The following is a 25,636-nucleotide window of genomic DNA, read 5'->3' as shown; positions in this document are numbered from 1 at the left end:
CCTTATACTCCTGGGGCCCTTGGGCAAGAGCCCATTGAGCCCATACGAAAAGATGCTCCCACATGCTGCCGTGCGGTCAGGGCCGGACCGACGCGCGCGGCCACATGACGCTGCTCCGACAGTGAGAGACTGTCACTGTCTATACTGCCGGCGCCGCGGCCGCTCAGGCTGCACCTTGATAGCGCAGCTGTGCATCCTCCTGGCTCCTAGCCCTCCCGCGATGCCAGGGAAAATGGGAAGGAGACAATCTGCGTGCAGTATCAGGTGAGGATGGGGAGCTGGAGCTGCACTGTGACAGAGTTGGGAGGTATGTGTCCCTGCATGGCTGCCAGCTCTACAACGTGTGTGTGTGTGTGTGTGTGTGTGTGTGTGTGTGTGTGTGTGTGTGTGTGTGTGTCAGTGTGCCTATAAACAATGTTTGTAAGTGTGCCACTGGGACCTATATAGTGTGTGTCAGTGTGCCTATGTACAATTTGTTAGTGTGTCAGTGTGCTCCTGGTCCGTGTGTGTGTGTGTGTGTGTGTGTCAGTGTTCCCTATACAATCTATGAATGTGTGCACTAGTGGATCCAGGGATGGGAGAGGGCACGTGAGACTGTGCTCCCCCTGTTGTTTCTGCCTTTTTTTTTTTTAAAACAGCAGTAGTGATGGAGATAGCGCAGGTCCAACCCGACGCATATGCAGTGTACATGGCTGCCTCAAACGCAAAATTATGAGGAAACTGCCGCAATGTTACCCCGCCTCCCGCAGCCACACTGGAGGCAGCCTAGCTGCGGCTCTCCCTCCTGTCTTCTACCCGCTCTCCCGGGCCCGCTGGCGGCACCTGTGGGAAGCGGAGGAGGTTCCCAACGTTCAAACACCACCAGTTTACGAGCAGCCAGGTCCCAAGGCGACGGGTTGTGCTGTTCTAGATACAGCAGTCGGAAGCTATGCCCCCCGACCATGACTCCCTCCCCATTTGAAGCACCACCATATTCTGGAGCAGAGAGAGGGGGCGTTGCGTGTTTGTAAGCGTCACTGCTACAGGGGGTGTTGCGTGTGTAAGCGTCACTGCTACAGGTGGCGTTACGTGTGTAAGCGTCACGGCTATCGGGGGCATTATGTGTGTAAGCGTCACTGCTACAGGGGGAGTTACGTGTGTAAGCATCACTGGTACAGGGGGGTGTTACGTGTAGTGTCACTGGTAAAGGGGGTGTTGCATGTGTAAGCGCCACTGCTAATGGGGGCATTACGTGTGTACACTGCGTTACAAGTTTAAGCGTCACTAATACGGGGGGCTTTGCGTGTGTAAGCATCACTACTACAGGGGGCATTACGTGTGTAAGCGTCACTGGTACGGAGCGTTACGCGTGTATGCGTCACTGGTACAGGGGTGTTACGTGTGTATGTGTCACTGGTAAAGGGGGGCGTTACATGTGTAAGTGTCACTGGTAAAGGGGGGCGTTACATGTGTAAGTGTCACTGGTACAGGGGGCGTTACGTGTGTAAGCGTCACTGGTACAGGGGGCGTTACATGTGTATGCTGTGTTACGTGTGTAAGCATAACTAATACAGGGGGCGTTACGTGTGTAAGCAACACTACTATAGGGGGCGTTATGTGTGTAAGCGTCACTGGTACAGGGGGCGTTACGCGTGTAAGCGTCTCTGGTACAGGGGGCGTTACGTGTGTAAGCATCACTGGTACGGGGCGTTACGTGTGTATGCGTCACTGGTACAGGGGGCATTACATGTGTAAGCGTCACTGGTACAGGGGTGTTACGTGTGTATGTGTCACTGGTACAGGGTGGCGTTACATGTGTAGGTGTTACGTCATGGGTAAAGTGGGCATTACATATGTAAGCATCACTGGTACAGGGGGGCGTTATGTGTGTAAGCGTCACTGGTACAGGGGGCGTTACGTGTGTAAGCGGCACTACTACAGGGAGCATTATGTGTATACGTGTCACTGCTTTGTAAAGTATGGGAGGGCGCAAATTTATAGTTTGTAGGAGGGCGCCGAACACCTTAGCACCGGCCCTGCCTCCAGCTATACTATCCCCTGCTGCTTTCCATTGTGTAGCTCTCACTGCAGTCATCTGCGGTCACCTGGGACAGGATGCGCGGGCTCTGGTCTCTGCTCAGAAGAAAAGTGTGTGTGTGTGTGTGTGTGTGTGCCCGGGCCGCAGTGCACAAAGTTGATCGCTCGCTGCTGATTTTGGCAGCGCAGCGATCAGGTAAAAAAACTGCAAAACTGCACATGTGTATGCACCGCAATGCGCACGCGCTTCATGCGGGTACAAACAGCATCGTTGCTGTGCAATGCTTCAAGTGACGAATCCATTCGCACAGCCGATCGCAAGGAGATTGACAGGAAGAGGGCGTTTCTGTGTGTCAACTGACCGTTTTCTGGGAGTGGTAGGGAAAACGCAGGCGTGACCAGGTGTTTGCAGGGCGGGTATCTGACGTAAATTCCGGGACCTGCGACGCTAGAATCATCGCACAGGATAAGTAACTACAGGGCTGGTCTTGTTTTGCATAAAATGTTTTTGTACCGCTCGGCTGCACATGTGATCGCACACTTGCAAAGCGAAAATATACTCCCCCGTGGGCGGCGACAATGCGTTTGCACCGCTGCTAAAATTAGCTAGCGAGCGATCAACTCGGAATGAGGGCCAAAGACTGATAGTCACCGCAGCACGCACCGATCCCTCCATTTACTGCTGCTGCTAGTGTCCTCCTGTACATGGTGTGGGAGCAGCAATAGGACATCCGGGGTGGAGTCCTATCTGCACAGCGGTGGATGAGTCCTTTGGGATGGCAGCACTTCAAACTGACGGCGTCGCTGCCAAAGGTGAGGAGGGTGCTTCTCGCTGCCGGTGCCGCAGCTGCTGTGCAGTGGCAGCCGGCAGCAAAAGCAGAATCAGTATAAACAGAAGGAAAGGTCTGTGAGCAAATAGTTTCCACTGAAAGGGAGATGCATACCTCCCAACATCAAAAAAGAGGGAGTCAGGACTTCTGTGTGGTGAAGCCACGCCCAAATGTGGGTGTGGCTTTGGGAAAAGGTGGCGTGCCTTCGTGGGGATGAATTTTCACAAGCCACGCCTCCCAATTTCATCACTTAGGGGGCATGCCCAGCACTCTGTGACCTGCTGGTATGCCCCCTGGCCCCTCTGTCGTCTGTGAATAGACGCTGTGCACATGTGTACAGTGTCTATTCACTGCTGCTCTGCTATGCAGAGCAGAATGACAGGAGGCCTCCCAACTGCCCCCCCACCCCATTATGGGACACTGCGGCCTGCAGGTGGGACAGTAGGACAGTGCCCAAAAATGGGACTGTCCTGCAAAAATCGTGACAGTTGGGAGGTATGGAGGTGTGGTTGCATCATGTTCTGAGCATCTGCACACCACAATGTGTCACACTTCTGCAGTGCTAGATTGTCCCAGACACAGTGGCAAACGTAGGATTTGCATGGGGGGGTTCCAGAACTGGGTGGAGCCAAGCACGGGGGTGGGGACTGAGGTGACCCAGTATATGCTGGGTCCGTAAAACTAGTGTGTGTGTGTGTGTGTGTGTGTGTGTATATATATATATATATATATATACTGTATATATATATATATATATATATACATAGCTACACATATATATACATATACACATAGCATATTAAACATGTATATGTATATATATATGGAAAATAAAAGGTGAGAACCTGTCCGACTATGTCTTAACCCATGCTGAAAGGACATTACTGTCAAAAGGACTTTCTTTTGCTCCCACATCCCAGATGGATGACTTTGAAGCGTTCACTGATTTAAATAAATTTGTACGAAAGCTTACATTAAAGAGACATTTTCAGAAGAAGGTTAGCAGCCAGAATGGAAATCCTGAAGCTGGATCTAAGTCAGGACTTAGACCCCAATCAAAATACTATCCACTTGAGTCGAGGAGTAATCAAATTGACCTTTTTTACGAACTAGTTAAAAAGGACTTTGAGTTACTCAAACCGAACACAAAAACTAATCTATCCAACTTTGAGAAAAAAGCATTGAAAGATCTGAAAAACAATCAACAGATCGTGATACGCCAAGCAGATAAAGGAGGAGGCTTGGTAGTCATGAACCGTATCCAATATGAGAATGAAGCATATCGTCTACTAGGAGACACAGATTCATATAGAGAATTATCCGCAGACCCCACGGAGATCTATGTGGAAGAACTCAGGTCCATGTTGATTACAGCTTTACATCAAGAAACCATAACGAAAGATGAATATCAATTTTTAATAACCAACCATCCCATTTTATCTATTTTTTATTATTTGCCCAAAATACATAAACGGTTGATTGATCCTCCAGGTAGGCCAATTGTGGCAGGCATAGGTTCATTAACTGCGAATTTATCTGAATATGTTGAGGTATTTCTTAAAAAATATGTTCCAAAGTTAGACTCCTATGTCAAAGACACAACATCACTGCTACAATTTTTAGAAACTTTTAAATGGAAACAAGAATATCTATGGATAACAATCGATGTCCAATCCCTGTATACATCCATATCACAGGAAAAAGGGATAGAATCTTGCAAAGAATTTTTGGACAAAGATGATACCTTGGACAGTATACACAAATAACTTATATGTAATTTCATGGATTTTATACTTAAACACAATTATTTTAAATTCTTAGAGAAATTTTATTTACAAATTCGCGGGACAGCGATGGGCACTGTTTTCGCACCCAGCTTCGCCAATCTGCACATGGGGAGCTGGGAACAGAAGTATGTATACAGTAATAATCCTTATTTTAAACATATTGTTGTGTACAAACGTTATATAGACGACATACTTCTAGTTTGGGATGGAACTAGGGAATGCTTTATTGATTTTATGACACATTTGGAAAGGAATGATTACAATTTATCCTTTACCTACAAAGTGAGTGCAACAGAAATTGAATATTTGGACTTGATTTTAAGCAGTAAAGATACTGAAGTAATAACAAAGAATTACATTAAACAGGTAGACACCAATTCATATATACACTATAAAAGCGGACATGCAACTAAATGGAAGACGAACACCCCATATTCACAATTTTGTAGAATAAAAAGAAACTGTACGAAATTAGAAGATACGGAGGAACAACTTACTCTATATGGAGAACGCTTTTTAGAGAGGGGTTATCCCAAGACTCTAGTGGAAGAAGCACAAATTAGGACTCATGCTACAGACCGACAGGAACTTTTGGAATACAGGGTCAAAGACAAACAAAACCAAGGGCTGAATTTTATTACATCTTTTAACTGTCAGGATAAGAAAATTCGGAGCATTTTAAACAAACATTGGGGGATCCTACATACAGACACCATTTTAAGCTCAATCCTACCAGATAAACCACAGGTGGTTTTTAGAAAAGCAAAGAATTTAAAAGACCATCTTGCACCAAGCATGCTGCTTCCTATCCAACATGAAAAGGATAGAAATAACTTTTTGGATATAAAGGGACTTGTCAAATGCCAGCACTGTAATATCTGTCAATTTGTGAACCCTTATACAAAATCTTTCTCTGATACAGATGGTTCCAAAACATACTTTTCAAAGGATCGAGCAACATGCAACACATCTTGGGTAATATATATGCTCGAATGCCCTTGTAAACTTAGGTACATAGGGAAAACTAAGAGACAATTAAAATTACGTATCCAAGAGCATATCAGAAGCATAAAGAATAAACAGGAGCATCATTCGGTACCCAAGCATTTTAAATTATGTCATGGATCTGATCCAAAAGGTCTCACAATCAGAACCCTTGAAATAGTCCATATGGGACGAAGAGGAGGCGATCGAGAGAAGAAACTCTCACAGCGGGAAATGCACTGGATATATGAATTAAAAACCTTGGCCCCAAGAGGTCTTAATGACAATTATGAAATAGCACCTTTTCTCTAAATCCATTGTTTTAATAATTTTTAAAGATTGTTCATTTTAATTTGCACTGTCACTTTAAATTCACAAATAATATGTTCACTATGTCCCTAATATATGCACATTGGACAATTAATCTAAGTATGCACAAATTTCACTGCACAAGCACTTTGAATATTATAAAATTGTGCACTATATTTTTATATAAAAAAAAGTATATGCTTCTTGCACAAGCACTTTGAATATTGCACTTATATAAATTGCGGTATTCCGTTCACATGAAAAGGTAAAGATTTTCCATTCACAATGCTCTTTAATCCTTCCCCATTACTAACCAATAGCACGGGACACATATCTATAATCCCTGTTTTATATCATTTATCTGTTAGTAGCATCAGGTATCACAATAGTATACAGTCTTCGATAAGATGGCGCCGTACAATAGACAGATCTCACTGACGGAAAGAGCCTAGACGCGGCGGCGACGGGCAGCACTGTGACTGACCTGGCAGGCGCATGCGTACTGGGCTCCGCGAAGCCAGTTTGAGACAGGGCGGACATTACTGCTCCGGTCTGTCCGTGACTTCCGGCAGTCGCGGCGGACGGGGGCATAATAAACGCTCCAAATAGGCAGCACATAACTTGGTAAAACACATGAACTAGAGAGTCATGTGTTGGGCTCAATATGCACTTTGAAATAATATTATTAGACAAATTTTCCGGACGGAAATGACGTCACTTCCGGTAAACTAGGAAAAACACCAATTCCATGTGTAATTGAATTAATTAAGAGGGGTATAAATATGTGTCCACACATTCACTATCATCACACTCCTGAGGAAGTCCAGGCTGATTGCGGAGGACGAAACGCGTTGAGTGTTTACATGTATGGACGACTTAAAATACAGATAAGCTGTTTTTAATTTATTATATGGTACGGGCAATGTTTTTACTGTCGGACTAGTTCCAAATAAATGTATATTGTTGTGTAAAAAGTATTACACTATCGGTCCTTTCTTTTACTTTTTCCTGACCATGTGAGTAACAACAAGGAGGAACACTAACAGAACATTACTGATGACGTCGCTCAGATTGTGACCCTATGCTATTTTTAAGGTGGTTGGAATTCCACCATATACGGTACAGTTCCACTTTACAGGGTGAGACTAAGGGTGATGGTCATATCATATATTTAATACTACACTAGGAGGCGCCTATTCTCACCTTTTATTTTCCAGACTTACAACTGGTTGGCTTGAACAGCTAACCACTGGAGAAAAGGGCTGCCACCCCACGAAATAGAATATTGGGGGAGTGTACTTTAGACACTGGAAATTTATCACTGTGGAAAGGATAGGTCGTTATAAGAAGGACTCAGCGCCATTTACCACCACTACTAGCATGTATATATATATATATATATATATATATATATAACAGTACACGTATATATACACATGTATATATATCATATGTGTGTGTGTTTATATGTATGTATATACATGTGTATATATATGTATGCACATGGATCTATATGTACTATAATTAAAATAAAGTAAACTTTTATTAAGCACTTACAAGTGCCACCAGGAAGACAGAAGGCTACAGAGGACACTAGACAGCCATTAATAATACTCAGCTCGCAAAATGCAGCAAAATTTTTTTTTTTTTTTTTTTGAGTGGAGGGGGGGGGGGGGTTTCTGGGTGCTCAGAAACCCTCCCTGCGTGCGCCACTGAGACCCTCTCCCCTTCCCTAAAATCATCAAATCGGGACTGTACCCCCCATATTGTTGCTATGTCCTATTGGTGTAGAATTTGTGATGTTAACAATATGTGTGAATATGCATGTACAGTATGAGAAGGCATTGTATGGGATTAGCATTTGGATGGCATGCTGGTCCCTGTGGTGCTAATGGGAGATCCCAGAGGTGTCTCCTAAGGTAAGCTAGCCCTCAATCTGAATGTAGTTCTGCATGGACCTTTATCATGAGGCCTTACTAGAGACAATTACATGGCCCTAAGTGGGCACTATTATCATGTAGTATAGGGACTGCCGATATCAGAGAATCCATGAAGGGGCTCTGCAGCTTATCATGTATTTGCAAATATATGTAACAAATATCTCTGAAATTCTATCACAATATAGTCGTCAAATATTTTTACAAGTAGAGATGAGCGGGTTCGGTTCGTTGAGATCCGATACCCCCCGAACTTCACCCATTTTACACGGTTCTGAGGCAGCCTCGGATCTTCCCGCCGTGCTTGGTTAACTAGAATGCGTCCGAACGTCATCATCCCGCTGTCGGATTCTCGCGAGATTCGTATTCTAGATAAGGAGCCGCGCGTCACCGCCATTTTCACTCGTGCATTGGAGATTGAACGGCAGCGTTCTCTCCCCTGAAAAGCTCCGTAATCTGTGCTCAGTGTGCTGAAAATATCTGCTCAGTGTGCTGCAAATAAAGAAATAATCTGTGCTCAGTGTGCTGAAAATATCTACGTTCTCTGCCTGAAAACGCTCCATATCTGTGCTCAGTGTGCTGCAAATCTGCATTGTGGGGACTGGGGACCACCAGTATAATAATATATACTATTCTATAGCTTCTATACTGCTTGTCAGTACACATGTGTCACAGTTACACCGCTCTGTACTGATATATATACAGCAATATATATACTATTCTATAGCTTCTATACTGCTTGTCAGGACACATGTTTCACAGTTACACCGCTCTATACTGATATATATATATATATATATATATATACAGTAATATATATACTATTCTATAGCTTCTATACTGCTTGTCAGGACACATGTTTCACAGTTACACCGCTCTGTACTGATATATATATATATACAGTAATATAGCTATATATATATATATACACAGTAATATATATACTATTCTATAGCTTCTATACTGCTTGTCAGTACACATGTGTCACAGTTACACCGCTCTGTACTGATATATATACAGCAATATATATACTATTCTATAGCTTCTATACTGCTTGTCAGGACACATGTTTCACAGTTACACAGCTCTGTACTGATATATATATATATATATATATATATACAGTAATATATATACTATTCTATAGCTTCTATACTGCTTGTCAGGACACATGTTTCACAGTTACACCGCTCTGTACTGATATATATATATATATGTACAGTAATATATATACTATTCTATAGCTTCTATACTGTTTGTCAGGACACATGTTTCACAGTTACACCGCTCTGTACTGATATATTGATAAAGCTAAATATTTATCTTACTTAAAACCCTTTAAGAGGTCTAAGAACACTGTACGCTATTGACGTATGGAATACCGTAAGGGTACGCACGTTGCGTAACAATCGCTTAGCCGTAGTCGAGACGCTCAAGCGTCACGTTCGCTCACGGCCAAGAGATCACAGGCAGGCACGCTATTGGCTGCCGACTAACGTAATGATACGCTATTAGCGTAGCGGACGCTCGGGACCACGAGGAGATCACAAGCGGCGCTGACGCTCACAGTGTAAAACCTTTATATCTATATCATAAAACAATGTATTATGCAGTAAACCTTGGTGTAGTGATAGGGTGTAGATGTAACACAGTGTAACCTTATTAACTTAAAAGCTGTTCGAGCGTCTCCGACGCTCTGAGAATACTTAGAAATATAAGAAATACACAGATACCGATCTTAGGTTCTAACACCCTATATGAACGTTATATTTGCAAAAGAATAATACAATACAAGTCATACACTACCAATATAACATAGACTAACTAACCAGATAACTACACATGAAATACCATACAATACAATTACGTTTAAGGGAAAAGAGAGGGAAAGGGGAGAAAGGAGAGAGAGAGAGAGAGAGAGAGAGATATGGCTCACAATAACAATAAAGACAATATGATTGCGGAGAAAACTTACGCACAAAGGGAACGATCGCATGCGCCTTTCTGAATATCCAGCTCCCGATTATCAGTGATGAGAACCGTTGAAGAGAGTGAGCTGGATCAGATCGGCTTGTCTATTTATGCCCCACACACAATACAATACAATGGTCCCTACAATCTCATTGTTCATTGGACACAGGAATTCGTCTTCGCATTATAACAAAAGGTCATAGGTTGATTCATACAGGTGGGCTGTGACTATTTCCAACTGCTCAGGTGGGTGGGAAACTAGGTTTCCCGCCGCATGGATAAGTGAGTGCAAATAATAGTAAAAGTACATAAACTTCTTATGTCCATAACTATTCGCACGAGCGATTAATCCGCTTCAAACCAACACCGGAATATTGCTAATTAAATACTCTTCCGATGGATACTAAACACCACTGTATAACCCTTGTCTGACCCGTCGTATCAAACAAAGAGGGATCTCTTTGTTTATGAACATGCTACATTAACTAAACTTTCAGATTCTATCAAAGGGACCATAATCTACAAAATACATTATATGGTTAAAATATGTAACGATCGAGTCGCACGCTAGGCGCACATAAACTCTACCGTAAATGCGCATACCGTGCGCCTGCGGGTGCACGTAACAGCGGGTATGCGTACGCATGGGAGAGCGCACGCATGCGCAGCGCGGACATGTATGAGGTGCAAATATGGCAGTGTGCATCATGATATTTTTCTGACTTTGACAGTCCACCCTTTGGCAGTCACCAATAACTGCCACTTCCTAAAACATTTCAAAAAGAGAAAAATATATGTCATGTGTAAATACATTTCTATGGTTGGGTAGGGGAGGAGAGGAGAAGGTGAGAAAAGGGTATGACCTAGTGAGATAGCGAAGCATGTGTGTATGAATCCATGTTTGGGAGGTCATGTATCATCGTGCCGTACGTGTCTTAAATCAAGCTTCGAGGTATTGCGAAGTATACATTTGAATTCCTTCTTATCCCGCGGTACGGGTCTGTGGATGGGCTGTCAAACGTTACCGAGCTCTTTTCGGCTTTTGGTTGCAACCAAATGGGGGAGCACATTTTAGTTGATGATACATGAATGGGGGAATGTGTGATTGCTGATATCTGTGCCGGTATTCCCTATCGACTATGTGTGTCATTACCTGAAGGTTGTAGAAATGAAGATAAAGAACAATTATGGTAAATGCAGTGGTATTCTATGTCAGGTTAATGAACATTTGTCGGTTGAAGTCTAGTCTGGTGTCTGTTGAATGCAGTCTTCTTTGGGCTTTTGCCAAAAAGTGTGGGCAAAAAGCTTTGTCAATGTCCATAGACTTACAAAAGTGTTGGGCTAGCGTAATTTTAAAATTTCTAGGGAAACTGGGGGTCTATGGCATAGTTCATCAATTATCTGTGTATAAGGTTGTCAAAACTTCTTCTTTAATCCATCTGTTGTCTGTATACAGGATCATCAAATTCCTCGTCCAAGTGGGTCTTTTTACCATGGAGAAAGCGGATAAACAGGTGAAAGAATCGGACCGTATAATCGCATTTTCATCACATCATTGTCTCTACCGTTGGGTCATAAATCAAATCCATTGGAATTACAATTTCTTCACTCCTTAGACTCATTACCCTGGTACTACGTTTGCACTTCGTTAAAGCCTGAACGCATCTAAATATCAAGCCAATCGATATGACAACACCCAAGATACATAGGAGAAACTTCCCTACATCCATTATGACTCCTTGAGCCCATTCTCCTAAACCAGAGAACCAATTTCGCGGGTTCAACCATGACACCTAACCAGTCAGCTCATTACCCACAGCAGCAAGGGTGAGATTGTGTCTCCTGCGAAATTCCCACTTTAATTGGAGAATATCGTCCATCTTTTGGTCTATGACCTCGACCGGATCCTCGGTACTATTCGTAATATATGTGCAGCATTTCACGCCGTACTGCGTTGCCAGTGTGACACAATATCCACCTGTCACTGCTGTGAGATAATTAAGAACCATTCTATGCTGAACCAGTTCTGTTTTATAAGCTTGAAGCTCCCTTCCAGTATACCTAAAAGTGTCGTCATACATTTCAGTGATATTGTCTAATAAATTTGCAAGCGCAGATATATATCTATAGTTCAGCACTCCTCTAGCGGTGCGAGTGATATCTAACGCGATTAGGAATTGAATCCCGGTGGATTCATGGATCAGATCAGAGGCCGGGTGCTCTGTCCTTTCTGTCAGTTGCCTTTTAACGACGTGCTCGTAATGAGTGTGAGTATAAGGAGCTTGGGCACCACGGTGTATATCTTTCATTTTGATATGTGATACAGTCATTACCTCAGGCAGTACTTTTCCAATATAACACAATCCTTCAGAGTTTGGGGCAAGCCACTTATACGCCTTCCTCCCGCATATGAAATATGCATCATCGGGGAGAACATATGGGACGGAGTAGGACATAACCATATTACACATCTTCCATGTGAAATCTCCTAACCCTAGTTCTCCCATCTGTCTAGTACACGTATCAGTTTGTACGATATGTGCACAGTATCCTGGTGATACCTCTCCAACTCTCGTAATCCTACTTCCTAGGGTATACCTATATCGGAAAGATTTTTCTCTACTGGCTATGTGGCGTATAAGCTCTGTATCTGTAGGCATTCTATCTGCTCTATATGAAAAGGTCATGGTTTGGTTACTCCATGACACTTCCCAATTTCCCGGCTTTCGGGGATTGGAAATGTTAAAACATATTAGGGACTTATCCACATGATATTGGTGGAGCTTCAAACTAGGAGGACTGGAGATATTAAACCTCCTGTCCACCGGTCTCCCACCCTTTAGCTCAAGTACCTCCCCTATCGTTAAAGGGAATGGTACTAAGCCTGATTTACTATGGCCTTGAGGTACTTGAGAGCATACCCAACAATCTGTCTGATTTAACACTTTACCCACTAAGGAGTGATAGTCACTCAATGGATGCCGGTCCATGTGGATATTAAAGCTAGATTGGCATTTCTTGATGCACCCATCCTCAACTACATTGTCACAGAGCCTACAGATACAGTTTTCTTCAGCTAACAATCCTTCACAATTCCTTCTATTGTCAATGCTATCGGATCGTTTTCTGATACTCGCCTTTACTTGTTGATTAAGTTGTTCTTGGAAAACTACGCCTCCATCTTTGTCATCAGAACCCATTCCAGAACCTCTCTCGACCTCCATGGTACTCTCGCCGGAACAGACTGCTCTGGTCAACATCATGGTCAACAGGAAAATCCGGATCACAGTCTCTTGGGGCAAGTCCATTTTATAGGAGGAAACGGAGAAGAATGAGAAGGGGGAAAGAAATAATTTGAGGGAGATGGGATGGGAAGTTTGGAGAAAAACAATAAAAGGGAACAGGGAATCGACAACTGCTTTTGGTCTTATGATTTTCAATGCTCAGGTGCCGCCTCAGTCCTCCTGAAACAGACACTCCAGTGATACAACTTCCTCTACCGTCTATTCCTTATCACGGGACCTCTCTGGATCAGCAACCTTCTTACAGTGGGACGAATGAACCCAAGTCTCTCTCTCGGCAACCTTCAATGCTGTAGTGCTAGTCAATAAGACTTGGTATGGTCCTTCCCATCTGTCAATAAGGCAACCTGAGCGTAGAAAATTCCGTATCATTACATAATCCCCAGGTTTAATGTCATGACAATTACTATCTGGTAAATCAGGAATCACTAATTTCAAATTATCATTTTGATTCCTTAGCTGTTTACTCATGTTAACCAGGTATTTTACAGTCACTTCATTGTTACACTTTAAATCATCCTGAGGGTTAATCATAACATGCGGTTGTCGACCAAACAAGATTTCAAAGGGGGACAGATTAAGAGGGGACCTGGGAGTGGTTCTGATGCTGTATAGTACAATGGGTAAAGCTTCTGGCCATGTCAATCCTGTTTCTGCCATAACTTTACTCAGTTTATTTTTAATAGTGCTGTTCACTCTTTCCACCTTCGCACTCGCCTGGGGGCGGTATGGAGTGTGCAGCTTACTATCAATTCCCATTAACTTACACATTCCTTGAAAGACATCACCTGTAAAATGGGTACCCCTATCACTTTCAATTATTCTAGGGATACCGTATCTACATACAAATTCCTGCACAATTTTCTTAGCAGTAAACATAGCAGTATTTGTGGCCGCAGGAAATGCTTCGACCCAATTTGAGAATACATCTATACAAACAAGTACATATTTCAAATTTCGACAAGGGGGTAATTGTATAAAGTCAATCTGTATTACCTGAAAAGGGCCGCCTGTAGGTGGGATATGAGATGGTTCTGTTGGTATTGCCTTTCCGATATTCTTCCTCAAACAGGTAAGGCATGACATTGCTCTTTTACCTGCATGAGATGAAAATCCTGGGGCGCACCAATATGCTCTTACCAACTTACACATTCCCTCCTTGCCCAGATGAGTCAGCTCGTGTGCTGCCTCAGCCAAACATGGAAGGTATGCTCTGGGGGCCACTGGTTTACCTTGTCCATCCGTCCAGAGTCCTGAGGACTCCTGGCCATATCCTTTTGCCTTCCATACTGCCTTTTCCTGTGTGGAACACAAATTTTGCATTTCACACAACTTTTGTGTGTTGATGGTATTAAATACCATCAATTGTGTGGTGTCTGTCTGTCTGGGGGTACCAGCTGCTAACTTAGCAGCTTCGTCTGCTCGGCTGTTACCAAGTGATACTGGGTCCTGGCTATATGTGTGTGCTTTACACTTGATAACAGCCACTCTGTCTGGTTCCTGTATCGCTGTTAGAAGCCTTTTGATGTGAGCTGCATGCGGTACCGGTGTACCAGCTGCCGTCATGAAATTTCTGAGGCGCCATAGGGCTCCGAAATCATGGACTACCCCGAATGCGTATCTAGAGTCGGTGTAGATATTGGCTGACTTGCCCTTAGCCAATTCACATGCTCTGGTTAGGGCAACCAGTTCAGCAACCTGGGCTGAGTGAGGTGGGCCTAGCGGTTCTGCTTCTATGGTGCCTTGGTCATCTACGACTGCGTATCCAGTACACAAGTCTCCCGAGTCTGACTGTCTATGACAACTACCGTCAGTGTAGAAAGTAAGATCTACATCTTCCAGTGGGTTGTCACTGATGTCAGGCCTTGCCGTGAAATTTTGGGTCAAATATTCCATACAATCATGCATGTCATCTTTTGTATTAAATCCTCCTTCCCCACCACTCTCATCCTCCACCCTTTGTGCCTGTCCAGGCACACCTGGGAGATATGTTGCAGGATTTAATGCACTGCATCTCCTTATGGTGATGTTTACGGGGGCCATTAGTGCCAATTCCCATCTTGTAAACCGCGCTGATGAGACGTGTCTGGTTTGGGCAGAATTTAGCAAGGCTGACACTGCATGTGGTGTATGAATTGTGAGGTTGTGACCTAGCACTACATCTTCGCTTTTTGTTACTAGCAATGCTATCGCAGCAACGCTTCGCAAGCATGTGGGGAGGGATCGCGCTACCGTATCTAGCTGAGCGCTGTAGTATGCTACCGGCCTGCTTGCATCACCGTGCTTTTGGGTTAGGACGCCTGCCGCGCAACCAGCACTTTCTGTTCCATACAGCTCAAAGGGTTTCCCATAGTCTGGCATACCTAATGCTGGCGCCTGCGTTAGGCACTGTTTAAGTCTCTCAAATGCCATCTCGGACTCGTCTGTATGCGAAATCCGATCAGGTTTGTTTGATGAGACCATCTCCTGCAAAGGTAATGCTAGAATGGAAAATCCTGGGATCCAGTTACGGCAATACCCACACATTCCTAAAAATGTTCTGATTTGTTGCTGGGTTTGTGGCAGAGTCATGTCTCTAATTGCTTGAATTCTATCAGCGGTCAGGTGTCTCAGTCCTTGTGTTAGACAGTGTCCGAGATATTTTACTTTAGTTTGGCATAATTGCAACTTGTCTTTGGAAACCTTGTGTCCTGTGTCTGAAAGATGAAACAGGAGCTGTTTCGTATCCTTCAGGGACGCTTCTAATGAATCTGAACACAGTAGTAAATCATCCACGTACTGTATCAATATTGATCCACTCTCTGGTTGGAAAGACTGTAAACAATCATGCAAAGCCTGGGAAAATATACTTGGACTGTCTATGAAACCTTGTGGTAATCGAGTCCATGTGTATTGGACTCCTCTGTATGTAAATGCAAACAAATATTGGCTATCAGGGTGCAGAGGTACCGAGAAGAAAGCGGAGCAGAGGTCAATAACAGTGAAAAATTTCGCAGTGGGAGGGATTTGCATAAGGATGACAGCTGGATTTGGCACTACGGGGAACTGACTCCCAACTATTTTGTTAATCCCCCTTAGATCCTGCACTAGCCTGTAACCCCTCCCCCCACTCTTTTTCACAGGGAAGATGGGACTATTGGCAGTGCTGGATGTTCTTACCAGAATGCCCTGTTGTAGCAAGCGCTCTATTACGGGATACACTCCTAACTCCACCTCTGGCTTCAGAGGGTATTGTGGGATTTTTGGAGCTATCCTACCGTCTTTTACTTGTACAACTACCGGAGCTACATTTGCCATTAATCCAGTGTCTTGTCCATCTTTTGTCCACAGTGACTCTGGTATCTGGGATGTAATTTCTTCTACTTGGGATGGAGTCCTATTTGTCATAACGGTATGTGTCATTAATTTTGATGGGGAGTCTAACATGTCTCGCACTTCCTGAGCGTGATTCTCAGGTATGTCCAAGAATACACCTTCAGGAGTACAATAACTGACGCACCCCATTTTACACAATAAATCTCTTCCCAGGAGATTAGTCGGTGCCGATGCAGCCTGCAAAAAGGAATGCTTGGTATGTAAAGGCCCTATTGTAATCTCTGCTAGTTTGCTAACAGGGTAATGCTGGACTACTCCCGTTACTCCCATGGCTGGAATTGTCTTACCAGTGGTTCTCATGCCCACTGTCGAATTTATCACTGATTTGGCCGCCCCCGTATCTACAAGAAAGTTTAATGTTTTACCAGCTACATCAATTGTAATTTCGGGTTCACTTCCAAGACTTGCAATCAATTTTACTGGCTGCAGATTACAGGTATGGCCACACCCCTATTGGGTATGGTGACCTCCCTGAATCCCGCTGGCAGCAACTACTTGTGAAGGGGTTAACTGGGAACTGCCAGAAGCTTGCCAGTCTCCTTTTTGGGGGATATCTTTTTGTTTCCCCTGTATGTGGCTCATAACTCCGTCTCTGTGGACCCTGATCCCAATTTCGTGTGTCATGTCGTGGTCTAGGGGGTTGGTATGATTTTTGTGAATTTTTCACTCTAGTCTCGTGCCATGTGTCCCTGTCTATGACAAGAATAACAAGTTACCACATTTGACTTACCCACAGGGTTTGGTGATTTATACAAAGGCTGCCTTGTGGTCAGGGCCTGTATACTTACGGCCATTAATTTATCACCTTGTAATTCCCTGTGTCTGGTGATATTCCGATCGTGATCAATAGCTGCCTCTCTCAAAGTAGCCACCGACAGACCTCGCCAACATGGTTGCGTGGGATGTACCCTTGTCTTTAATGCTTCTTTTAAACCATCCATTAGCACAGATACTGCTACTTCTCTATGATTTATGTTGGTTTTAATGTCCTCTATGCCTGTGTATTTAGCCATATCTAGTAATGCCCTGTGAAAATATTCTGCAGCTGTTTCTGACTCCTTTTGTTTAATGGAGAAAATTTTGTTCCATTTAACTACAGCTGGAAAATACTCTTTTAACTGTAAATTTATTCTTTTTACATTGTCTAGGTTGTACACATCTGTAAGGGGTACATCCTGATCCAATCCACAGTCAGCTAAAAATTGAGCTGTGTCGACATTGGAGGGTAAACATGCCCTCAGCAATATCTGCCAGTCTTTGTTATTGGGCTCTACAGTGTTCCCTAGGTCTCTGATGTATTTCTGGCTAGCAACTAGATCTTTTCTAGGATCAGGGAATTCAGACACTATGGTTCTTAATTCCATTCGGGAAAATGGGCTGTACATGGCAATGTTTCTGATAGGAGTGACTCCTGTAGTGTCAGTTTTCCCATTTGGCACAGCTATTACCCTAACGGGATTAAGCCTAACAACATCATTCTGAGTAGATTCTACAGCCTGTGGTGAAATGGTTTCAGCATAGTGTAAGGTGCCGTACTTACCCGTTGATACGACCTCACCTGTCCCTCCGCTAGGGGCCTTTGCTACTAATCTTAAGGGTTGGGCCGTGCCTACTGTTGTTTCTGATAAGGTGGCTGCTAGAGAGAGCGCCGATATTGTTGCCGATTCGTCCTCTTGATCACACTCCTGGGGAAAGTTTAAAACAGGGTACAACTTGCACGGGTTAATATTTGCATTGGTTAACTTATTAACATTATCCTTAACATTTATACAGTTGCTAAGTGTTTGTTTGTTACACCCTAGTGCGTCATTCTCCGCAACCAATTTCTCTCCTGATATATATGGTGGCGGCGGTGCCGTGGCTATCAGTTTCCTGATAGGGTTAGATCCCGCCGCCTGAGCCAATCCTCTCTGTATTTCACCCTCCTGTTGCCATAACTGCAAATAATCATAATGTTTGATCCGTCTCTTTGCTGATTTAATGAGACATATCCTTCTCCTTAGATTTAGTAACACATCTGGGCTAAAGCTGCCTACTCTTGGGAACTTCTCCCCGTCATGTACAGTCATTCTTTCCCATTCATCACATAAAACCTCTGTGTGTGAACCGTATTTTTCACACATTACATACCTTGCCGACCCGATTGGTCGGTTTACTGAATCAACCCGAACCGAGGTTGATCGCCCCCTACCTGAACAATTGGCCCCCATACCTGCAGGTGTTGCTTTCTTCTGCGAACCCTTACAAAAACCAAAATGTTCAAGATAGGCTGACGGTGGCGGTTTACCGAGTGCCCCACTCACTCGCCCACGCCGACCAATACGACCTACACACTGCCCTAGTGCTGGCGTACTCGACCCAGGGCCCCTGTGACCTGAACCTCTATTTACTGGAACATGTGAAGGTGATCCGCAGAGCACTTACTCTTTCCAGTAACTATTGGTTCCTTAGTGACCAGCGAACTTCCCTTAAAATAAAAAAAATTACACAAATCACGTTAGAATGTACAAATAGCGTTTATGACCCCTTTCGTACACAAATGGCACTAGGTCAGATTACTAACTAATGCACACATTTACGTGCGGTACAATCGTTCTGCACATAAGCAACTAATCTTATGTACGGAGCGACCAACGGAATCGAAAATTACGGCTGCGAATTCCTTCAGCCAGAGCTTTATGGCCTATATGGGTTCCGCACCAACCCTTCTTGGTGTTGTGCTACTTTTCTCTATAATGGACTTCTTAGTCTGCTGTACCTAGACCTCCTGGTCTGTTCCGGACCTCCTGGTCTGTGCTACAGTAGACCTCCTGGTCTGCTATACTCTAATGCTCAAATTTTATGTTTAACAAGGGATGCCTCCCTAGCCACCATGTACGTCACTTACATGTATGTACCTCACGAGAACTCGACTTCTTGTGGTTCAACCTCAAAAATTGTAGAACTTATATATGCAAACACTCACTCACCACATGTACACTTTTGTTTCTATTTCTATTTCTGCGCAGAAATTTCTTTCCTTTAGACCAGATGAGTTGTAAATTGGAGAAGGATCTATTAGCTTAAATTTCGGACACTAAAATCGATTTGCGCTATTTATCGCATTGCCACCTTTTCGCCTGTTTAAAAATAACACTATCGTGGGATTTGAGTTACGTGGGCGTACCCGGACGCTCCGTTGCGTAATATACGCTGCGTGCGTCGGCCTTTGGGTTGCGTACGCGAGTCTCAGCCTTTTGTTAGAGACACGTGTACACAATGCAGATATCCACCGTAACACAATTAACACGTTTATCAATGTAGGTGATCCTTGATCATCTACCGAGCACCACACCGGTCTCTCCTTGTATCCTTAGGCAGAGCTGTGTGCGTGCTTTGCAATTTACACCTTAATGTATTACTTTTACTCTTTAACTATTAAATAGCGACAAATCTCTCTTAGCACGTTTATCAATTTATAAAATGGCAAACAGGAGAGTGATATGAAAATACACGAATGAAAAAGAAATGCAGATATATGCGTGTGCGTACGCAAAACAGAAATAAACAGTTTTAAAAGACACTAGCGTTTTGTTCTTACCTCCGGTTCCGGATTCCCTCAGCACCCTTTACTAAGTGAAGCAGACGCTTATCCAGGCAGCACTACGAGGACTATGATCTCCCGCCCTTTGCTGATGGATAATGTCTGCTGAAATTACCTAGTACAGATATGTGAAGGACGGACGAGCCGCCAATTGATAAAGCTAAATATTTATCTTACTTAAAACCCTTTAAGAGGTCTAAGAACACTGTACGCTATTGACGTATGGAATACCGTAAGGGTACGCACGTTGCGTAACAATCGCTTAGCCGTAGTCGAGACACTCAAGCGTCACGTTCGCTCACGGCCAAGAGATCACAGGCAGGCACGCTATTGGCTGCCGACTAACGTAATGATACGCTATTAGCGTAGCGGACGCTCGGGACCACGAGGAGATCACAAGCGGCGCTGACGCTCACAGTGTAAAACCTTTATATCTATACCATAAAACAATGTATTATGCAGTAAACCTTGGTGTAGTGATAGGGTGTAGATGTAACACAGTGTAACCTTATTAACTTAAAAGCTGTTCGAGCGTCTCCGACGCTCTGAGAATACTTAGAAATATAAGAAATACACAGATACCGATCTTAGGTTCTAACACCCTATATGAACGTTATATTTGCAAAAGAATAATACAATACAAGTCATACACTACCAATATAACATAGACTAACTAACCAGATAACTACACATGAAATACCATACAATACAATTACGTTTAAGGGAAAAGAGAGGGAAAGGGGAGAAAGGAGAGAGAGAGAGAGAGAGAGTGAGTGAGTGAGAGAGAGAGATATGGCTCACAATAACAATAAAGACAATATGATTGCGGAGAAAACTTACGCACAAAGGGAACGATCGCATGCGCCTTTCTGAATATCCAGCTCCCGATTATCAGTGATGAGAACCGTTGAAGAGAGTGAGCTGGATCAGATCGGCTTGTCTATTTATGCCCCACACACAATACAATACAATGGTCCCTACAATCTCATTGTTCATTGGACACAGGAATTCGTCTTCGCATTATAACAAAAGGTCATAGGTTGATTCATACAGGTGGGCTGTGACTATTTCCAACTGCTCAGGTGGGTGGGAAACTAGGTTTCCCGCCGCATGGATAAGTGAGTGCAAATAATAGTAAAAGTACATAAACTTCTTATGTCCATAACTATTCGCACGAGCGATTAATCCGCTTCAAACCAACACCGGAATATTGCTAATTAAATACTCTTCCGATGGATACTAAACACCACTGTATAACCCTTGTCTGACCCTTCGTATCAAACAAAGAGGGATTTCTTTGTTTATGAACATGCTACATTAACTAAACTTTCAGATTCTATCAAAGGGACCATAATCTACAAAATACATTATATGGTTAAAATATGTAACGATCGAGTCGCACGCTAGGCGCACATAAACTCTACCATAAATGCGCATACCGTGCGCCTGCGGGTGCACGTAACAGCGGGTCTGCGTACGCACGGGAGAGCGCACGCATGCGCAGCGCGGACATGTATGAGGTGCAAATATGGCAGTGTGCATCATGATATTTTTCAGACTTTGACAATATATATACAGTAATATATATACTATTCTATAGCTTCTATACTGCTTGTCAGGACACATGTTTCACAGTTACACCGCTCTGTACTGATATATATATATATATATATATATATATACAGTAATAATATATATACTATTCTATAGCTTCTATACTGCTTGTCAGGACACGTGTCACAGTTACACCGCTCTGTACTGATATATACAATAATATATATACTTTTCTATAGCTTCTAGTATTACAGTGCAGCATTTTGATGACCAACAGTATACATATATAGTACAGTACAGTAGGCCATTGCTATTGAGATATTACTGGCATATAATTCCACACATTAAAAAATGGAGAACAAAAATGTTGAGGGTAAAATAGGGAAAGATCAAGATCCACTTCCACCTCGTGCTGAAGCTGCTGCCACTAGTCATGGCCGAGACGATGAAATGCCATCAACGTCGTCTGCCAAGGCCGATGCCCAATGTCATAGTAGAGAGCATGTAAAATCCAAAAAACAAAAGTTCAGTAAAATTACCCAAAAATCAAAATTAAAAGCGTCTGATGAGAAGCGTAAACTTGCCAATATGTCATTTACGACACGGAGTGGCAAGGAATGGCTGAGGCCCTGTCCTATGTTCATGGCTAGTGGTTCAGATTCATATGAGGATGGAAGCACTCATCCTCCCGCTAGAAAAATGAAAAGACTTAAGCTGTACGTTCTTCTAAATCACAAATCCCCAAGGAGAGTCCAATTGTGTTGGTTGCGATGCCTGACCTTCCCAACACTGGACGGGAAGAGGTGGCGCCTTCCACCATTTGCACGCCCCCTGCAAGTGCTGGAAGGAGCACCCACAGTCCAGTTCCTAATAGTCAAATTGAAGATGTCACTGTTGAAATACACCAGGATGAGGATATGGGTGTTGCTGGCGCTGAGGAAGAAATTGACAAGGAGGATTCTGATGGTGAGGTGGTTTGTTTAAGTCAGGCACCCGGGGAGACACCTGTTGTCCGTGGGACGAATATGGCCATTGACATGCCTGGTCAAATTACAAAAAAAAATCACCTCTTCGGTGTGGCATTATTTTAACAGAAATGCGGACAACATGTGTCAAGCCGTGTGTTGCCTTGGTCAAGCTGTAATAAGTAGGGGTAAGGACGTTAACCACCTAGGAACATCCTCCCTTATACGTCACCTGGAGCGCATTCATCATAAGTCATTGACAAGTTCAAAAACTTTGGATGACAGCTGAAGCAGTCCACTGACAACTAAATCCCTTCCTCTTGTAACCAAGCTCCTGTAAACCACACCACCAACTCCCTCAGTGTCAATTTCCTCATTAGACATGAAAAACAATAGTCCTGCAGGCCATGTCACTGGCAAGTCTGATTAGTCCTCTCCTGCCTGGGATTCCTCCGATGCATCCTTGAGTGTAATGCCTACTGCTGCTGGCGCTGCTGTTGTTGCTGCTGGGAGTCGATCGTCATCCCAGAGGGGAAGTCGGAAGACCACTTGTACTACTTCCAGTAAGCAACTGACTGTCCAACAGTCCTTTACGAGGAAGATAAAATATCACAGCAGTCATCCTGCTGCAAAGCGGATAACTCGGATCTTGGCAGCTGCGGTGGTGTTAAACGTGTGTCCGGTATCCACCGTTAATTCACAGGGAATTAGAGAATAGTTTGAGGTACTGTGTCCCCGGTACCAAATACCATCTAGGTTCCATTTCTCTAGGCAGGTGATACCGAGAATGTACACAGACCTCAGAAAAAGAGTCACCAGTGTCCTAAAAAATGCAGTTGTACCCAATGTCCACTTTACCACGGACATGTGGACAAGTGGAGCAGGGCAGACTCAGGACTATATTTGATTGTGACAGCCCACTGGGTAGATGTATTGCCTCCCGCAGCAAGAACAGCAGCGGCGGCACCAGTAGCAGCATCTCGCAAATGCCAACTCGTTCCTAGGCAGGCTTCGCTTTGTTTCACCGCTTTTCATAAGAAGCACACAGCTGACAACCTCATACGGAAACTGAGGAACATCATCGCAGAATGGCTTACCCCAATTGGACTCTCCTGGGGATTTGTGACATCGGACAACGCCACCAATATTGTGCGTGCATTACATGTGGGCAAATTCCAGCACGTCCCATGTTTTGCACATACATTGAATTTGGTGGTGCAGAATTTTTTAAAAAACGACAAGAGATGCTGTCGGTTGCCCGAAGAATTGCGGGCCACTTTCGGCATTCAGCCACCGCGTGCCGAAGACTGGAGCACCAGCAAACACTCTTGAACCTGCCCCGGCCTCATCTGAAGCAAGAGGTGGTAACGAGGTGGAATTCAACCCTCTATATGCTTCAGAGGATGGAGGAGCAACAAAAGGCCATTCAAGCCTATACAGCTACCCACGATATAGGCAAAGGAGGGGGAATGCACCTGACTCAAGTGCAGTGGAGAATGATTTCAACGTTGTGCAAGGTTCTGCAACCCTTTGAACTTGCCACACGTGAAGTCAGTTCAGACACTGCCAGCCTGAGTCAGGTCATTCCCCTCATCTTTTGCAGAAGAAGCTGGAGAGATTGAAGGAGGAGCTAAAATGGAGCGATTCCGCTAGGCATGTGGGACTTGTGGATGGAGCCCTTAATTCGCTTAACCAGGATTCACGGGTGGTCAATCTGTTGAAATCAGAGCACTACATTTTGGCCACCATGCTCGATCCTAGATTTAAAACCTACGTTGTATCTCTCTTTCCGGCAGACACAAGTCTGCAGAGGTGCAAAGACCTGCTGGTGAGACATTTGTCAAGTCAAGCGGAACGTGACCCCTCAACAGCTCCTCTTTCACATTCTCCCGCAACTGGGGCTGCAAGGAAAAGGCTAAGAATTCTGAGCCCACCCACTGGCGGTGATGCAGGGCAGTCTGGAGCGAGTGCTGACATCTAGTCCGGACTGAAGGACCTGCCAACGATTACTGACATGTCGTCTACTGTCACTGCATATGATTCTGTCACCATTGAAAGAATGGTGGAGGATTATATGAGTGACCGCATCCAAGTAGGCACGTCAGACAGTCCGTACGTATACTGGCAGGAAAAAGAGCCAATTTGGAGGCCCTTGCACAAACTGGCTTTATTTTACCTAAGTTGCCCATCCCCCCCCCCCCCCTCCAGTGTGTACTCCGAAAGAGTGTTTAGTGCAGCCGGTCACCTTGTAAGCAATCGGCGTACGAGGTTACTTCCAGAAAATGTGGAGAAGATGATGTTCATCAAAATTAATTATAATCAATTCCTACGTGGAAACATTCACCAGCAATTGCCTCCAGAAAGTACACAGGGCCCTGAGATGGTGGATTCCAGTGGGGACGAATTAATAATCTGTGAGGAGGGGGATGTACACAGTGAAAGGGGTGAGGAATAGGACGATGAAGAGGAGGTGGACATCTTGCCTCTGTAGAGCCAGTTTGTGCAAGGAGAGATTAATTGCTTCTTTTTTGGTGGGGGCCCAAACCAACCAGTCATTTCAGTCACAGTCTTGTGGCAGACCCTGTCGCTGAAATGATGGGTTTGTTAAAGTGTGCATGTCCTGTTTATACAACATAAGGGTGGGTGGGAGGGCCCAAGGACAATTCCATCTTGCACCTCTTTTTTCTTTCATTTATCTTTGCATCATGTGATGTTTGGGGCCAATTTTTTTAAGTGCCATCATGTCTGACACTGCAGTGCCACTCCTAGATGGGCCAGGTGTTTGTGCCGGCCACTTGGGTCGCTTAGCTTAGTCATCCAGCGACCTCGGTGCAAATTTTAGGACTAAAAATAATATTGTGAGGTGTTCAGTATATACTGGAAATGAGTGTAAATTATGCTTATTGAGGTTAATAATACTATGGGATCAAAATGACCCCCAAATTCTGATTTAAGCTGTTTTTGAGGGGGTTTTGAAAAAAAACACCCGAATCCGACAAACAAATTTCAGGGAGGTTTTGCCA

This window comes from Pseudophryne corroboree, chromosome 1 (genome assembly GCF_028390025.1).
Source record: "Pseudophryne corroboree isolate aPseCor3 chromosome 1, aPseCor3.hap2, whole genome shotgun sequence".
In the NCBI taxonomy this organism is placed as follows: Eukaryota; Metazoa; Chordata; class Amphibia; order Anura; family Myobatrachidae; genus Pseudophryne; species Pseudophryne corroboree.
This window is presented reverse-complemented; position numbering follows the sequence as displayed.